Source organism: Pinus tabuliformis, chromosome 7 (genome assembly GCF_031772625.1).
Source record: "Pinus tabuliformis cultivar Carrire ecotype Pingquan chromosome 7, CPIR1, whole genome shotgun sequence".
Taxonomy (NCBI): Eukaryota; Viridiplantae; Streptophyta; class Pinopsida; order Pinales; family Pinaceae; genus Pinus; species Pinus tabuliformis.
This window is the reverse complement of record NC_142293.1, coordinates 1,532,218,179-1,532,223,266: the sequence shown is the minus strand read 5'-3', so window position 1 is coordinate 1,532,223,266 and position 5,088 is coordinate 1,532,218,179.

Below are 5,088 nucleotides of genomic sequence, written 5' to 3'. Positions count from 1 at the left end.
TTAAGAAATGGCGACCCTACCTAATGGGAAGACACTTCAAGGTAAAAATGGATAATGATGGCTTTAAATACTTTTTAAAACAAATATTATCCTCTGAAGAGCAACAAAAGTGGGTCACAAAGATGTTGGGTTATGACTTTGAAATCATCTACAAAAAGGGGAAGCAAAATGTGGTGGCAGATGCACTCTCAAGAAAGGATGACGATGTGGAAGCATTGTTGTGCGCCATTTCTATTATTCGACCAGATTGAATAAATGAAGAAAGGGAGGAATGGAAGAATAATGAAGACGTGTGGGCACTTATTCAAAAGTTACAACAAGATTCCAGTACATCTGATACATTTAGCTAGCAAAAGGATTCGTTATGGTACAAAGATCACTTATACCTCTATAAGAATTCCCAACTCAAACAAAAGATTCTTATGGAATTGCACACTTCTCCCTTAGGAGGGCACTCAGGATTTTTAAAAACTTACCACACGGTTAAGAAGGGATTTTTTGGGAAGGCCTTAAATCAGATATTCAAAAGTTTGTGGCAGAACTTTTGGTTTGCCAACAAAATAAAGTTGAAACAATTAAGACCCTGAGTCTATTACAACCTTTATCCATTCCAAGCCAATGTTGGGAGGAGGTTTCAATGGATTTTATCACAGGTTTACCCAAGTCTGAGGGAAAGAGTGTCATCATGGTGGTAGTTGACATACTTACCAAGTATGCACACTTTTGTGCATTATCACATCCATTTAAAGCCAGTACAGTTTCTACTGCATTTATGGAAACAATTCAAAATCTACATGGAAACCCAAAGATTATAGTAAGTGACAGAGATCCCATTTTCACTGGAAATTTTTGGACAGAATTATTTTCTTGTCTTGGTACTTAGTTAGCTCAAATCTCATCTTATCATCCTCAATCTGATGGTGAAACTGAGATAGTAAACAAATGTTTTGAAGGATATCTTCGTTTCTTTGTATCTGATAAACAAACACAATGGGTCAAATGGTTGCCTCTAGCTGAATGGTGGTATAACACTTCCTTCCATATAGCAACAAAAATGACTCCATTTATGGCACTTTATGGATATCAAACACCATCCATCACATCATATTTAAGAGAAAATTCTATGGTTCAAGCAGTGCAACATCACATTGAACATCAACAAGTCCTACAACTCTTAAAGGATAACCTCGTGTTGGCACAAAATAGAATGAAACAACAGGCAGATCAACATCGCAGTGAAAGAAGTTTTGATGTAGGTGATTGGGTATTCCTATGCCTACAACCATATAAACAAATGTCCCTCAAGCAAGCTAAGAAGGATAATAAATTATCACCAAAGTATTATGGTTCGTACAAGGTGTTGCAAAAGATTGGTACTATGGCATACAAATTGGAGCTTCCTGCAGCTTCTCGAGTGCACCCAGTTTTCCATGTTTCATGTTTAAAGAAGGTTATAGGCAACAAGCTCCCAGTTCAAACAATATTGCCAGAGCTTAACGAGGAAGGAAAAATTATATTGGAACCGTAAGCAGTCTTAGAAACAAGAACTCGACAGCTATGAAATCGATCAATTTCGGAGTATCTCATCAAGTGGAAGAACTTATCCGCTAAAGACTCCACATGGGAGGATGAGAATTTTATACAAAAGCATCCAGAACTACTCAAGCGTTGAGGACAACACTTTTTTGAAGGAGAGGGGCATGTTAGGTCCCTATAATACTAGTGATTACCCCAGTACTATTGTAGTTGTATCCCTTATTAATATTGTTGTGTCCCTATTGTCCCCATATTGTTATTACTGTGCCCCATATAGTCCATCTATTATTATTTTTGTGGCTTTATATTATTATTGTTAGGTTGGCTGGGTTATATTGTGATTCCTTAGACTCCTATATATAGAAAGGAGGTTTTGTCATTCCAATCATCCAAGAATTGTTCATTTATGTAATGTAAAGGAGGTTGCCCCCTCAAAGAGGTTGAATTCTAAGGCGTTGATCTATCTTTTCTATCTTTTTGTGAGCTGGTTTCATAACATAGATACTTGGCCTAGTTGTACCCTTCATGCACTCAGATGCGAGCAATATGACCGACCCCAAAACTTCATTCGTGCGGCATTTTCTCATTACTTTTCCTGCTAGAATTTGGGCATCCAACTGTATTGTCGGGTTTGATATGGATGTGATAGAGTACCCTCGCTACTTTTTTTATTAGACCAAACTCCTTCTTCATCTTATCTTCCAACTCTTTCTCTCCATTTTTTCCTCCAAATTCTCTGGCAAGGTTCACCCCTTTGTAAGGTAACTTAGTGATATTGTGGATCAACATGTCGGTGATAGGGATAGGCTCTCCTAGCCATAGGCACCCAACATGCACCAGCGTGAGGAGATGGCGCACAAAAATCGTATTAATGGGGAAACCATGATAATGTGGCACTAACAACAGATTGAGCAACCTTGACTGCTCAACACTGTGGACCCATTTCATGGGATCAAAAATTGTAATCCCTGTATCCTCATAGTAGATTTTCTTCATATACTTGTGAGTCAGCAAGTGTGGAAAATTTTTATGGTCAGCGAGGTACCAATCTTCCATCTTAAGCAACAAAATGTGTGCCACCCTAGGACCCTCGAACATAACCTGTTCGGGTGGCAAAGGTGTCGAAACTGAAAATTTCCCTGTATTGGGATCCTTCCTGACTTTATTTATTGCTTTATTTATTGCCTTCCGTGGAGGAATATAATCAAGCAACCTCATCATAGGCTCCACCCCTTCGACATGAAAATCCTCGATACCCTCGAATTCTTCCTTTTCTAGGTCCATTACTTTTTCTAGTTGCTTATCCTTTTTTTGCTTCGCCTATGTCTCGTATGATTCCTCAGTGAAACGCACACGAACACTGGCTTCTTTTTTTTTTCTTGCTAGTAGGCTACTTTTCTTTAGCCACAGTTTGTTTTGCCCTAGGAAACCTCAACAACATGGGCATAGCAGGCATAACCTCCATACTAGACACTTCCATTCCTAGCATGTCAGACACAGCAGCTTCCAAACTCAAGGCTTCAACAGGGTTAGTGGTAGTCATTCTTTCCATAAATAACTCTCAAGCTACTGAAGAATAGTTCACGTGGAACAAAAATTCTTCCTAGAATGCTTGGCTCATATGCATTAGATAGCAAAACATTCCAACAGTCAGAATCCAAAGTGTTCTCTGTTGGATTGGCACACGTAATTTATAGGGGTATTTGAATTCAAATCCGACCATCCCTGCACCAAATTTTGATAATAAATGTTGTTTTGGCGGCATATATTCAAATATTTTTTCCTTAATTTCCACCTCCCTACTCCTCTTAACCATTTTTTGGCCGTCAAATCATGAATAGTAACTCCAACAATCATTTTACTACTGGGTTGTGCAGTACCTTCCAATATGGCACAGATTCCTGAGTGCAGCTTCATTTGTTGCATCCTTGTCACTCTTTGTGTAGTCTGCTTGCTCCTTTGTCCGCTAAATTAGGTAGTGTATTTTAGACTCCCATGCACCCTTGCAACTGCTTGGAACACTAAGACTATTGTGTTTCCATATAGTCATTGTGCAGGATCCCCCATATACAACTTCAACCTGCTCCCACACTTTTCTCAGGAAGGGTTCCGCATTCATCCTCGCGAGCTGAACTGCACCACCATCTGTAATTTCCTTGACAAGATATGTCCCTAACCAATGCATCTAGAATTTACCTAGAAATTTAGTGAACTTTATATCATATAAAATTGCAAGATCGTTTACCTTGAATGTTCGAACCTTGATATGGTGATCATGCCATTCTTTTTCACATTCCTTCTGTAATTGTTGATGGAATCATGCCAAAAATTGGTCTTCTTCGAGCTCCATGAGCTACACAAGCTATTATTCGAAAACCTCGCGAGCCACCATACCCGTTAAAGCTTCTATGCACAGACTAAGCACAATGTATTCCATCGGCATTACGGCTTCGACCCCATATACTAATCCGAATGGAGTTTGTCCTCTCAGATTCTTACAAGTAGTATTATAAGCCCATAGAGCTATAGGTATGCGTACGTCCCAATCATTTCACTATGCATTACAGATCTTTGTCAGCGCATTATCCAAAATTTTCTTAAATGCTTCGATAGTCCTATTTACCTGCGGGTGATATGGTGTATAATTCTGATGGTAGACCTGAAATTCATCAGTCAATGCACTGATCATTTCATTCAGAAAGTGCGTACCCATGTCACTCATCAACACTTTTGGGCATCCAAACCTTGTTAAGACATATTCAAACAAGAATTTTTCTATCGTAGCCATAAAATCCTTGATGGGCTATGCTTTTGTCCATCTAGCTAGATATTTCGTCGCAGTGATAATGTAGCACGTGCCCGTTTGCTTTCCAGGGGGTTGAATTGGCCCAATAAAATCAATCACTCACTTCTCAAATGCGTATAAAGATACCTAAGGATGTAGTGGTAGGTCATCCCTTCACGTTGATCTACCAGTTCATTGACATGCACCACACGCCTTAGAGTATGCCTTGGAATTGTTGTGCAAAGTTGGCCACCATAAACCTGCGCGCAAAGTTTTTTGTGCAGTTGCTTTGCCTGCATAATGGCCTCCCGTAGCACCCCATGATCTTTGATGAGAATTCTATCATGCTCAAAGTCTGGCATATATCTCCACAATATTTCATCTGTACCCATTTTGTACAAATGTCTTGCAATGACTGAAAATTTGACTATGGGAACTACTAATTCTTTCTTCTGTGGATTGGTATTCCCTTCAGGCACCATCCTTGTAGTTAATAAGGAAATAATGTCTGCAAAACGGTCATCTACTACATGCACCACAAAGCGCTGCGCATCTGGCAACCCTTCCTTCAAATTATTGGGTTCTTCTCCTGTTTCAATTCATGACAGATGGTCAGGTCCATTATTCAACCACTTTGGCTTTACAATGACTTCAAAGTCATACTCCTAAAATAATAATAGCCTTCTACAAATATTCTCCCCTAACAAAGGCTTGTTGACCAGGTATTTTAAGGAAGAATGATCTATATAAATATTGAAATCTCCTCC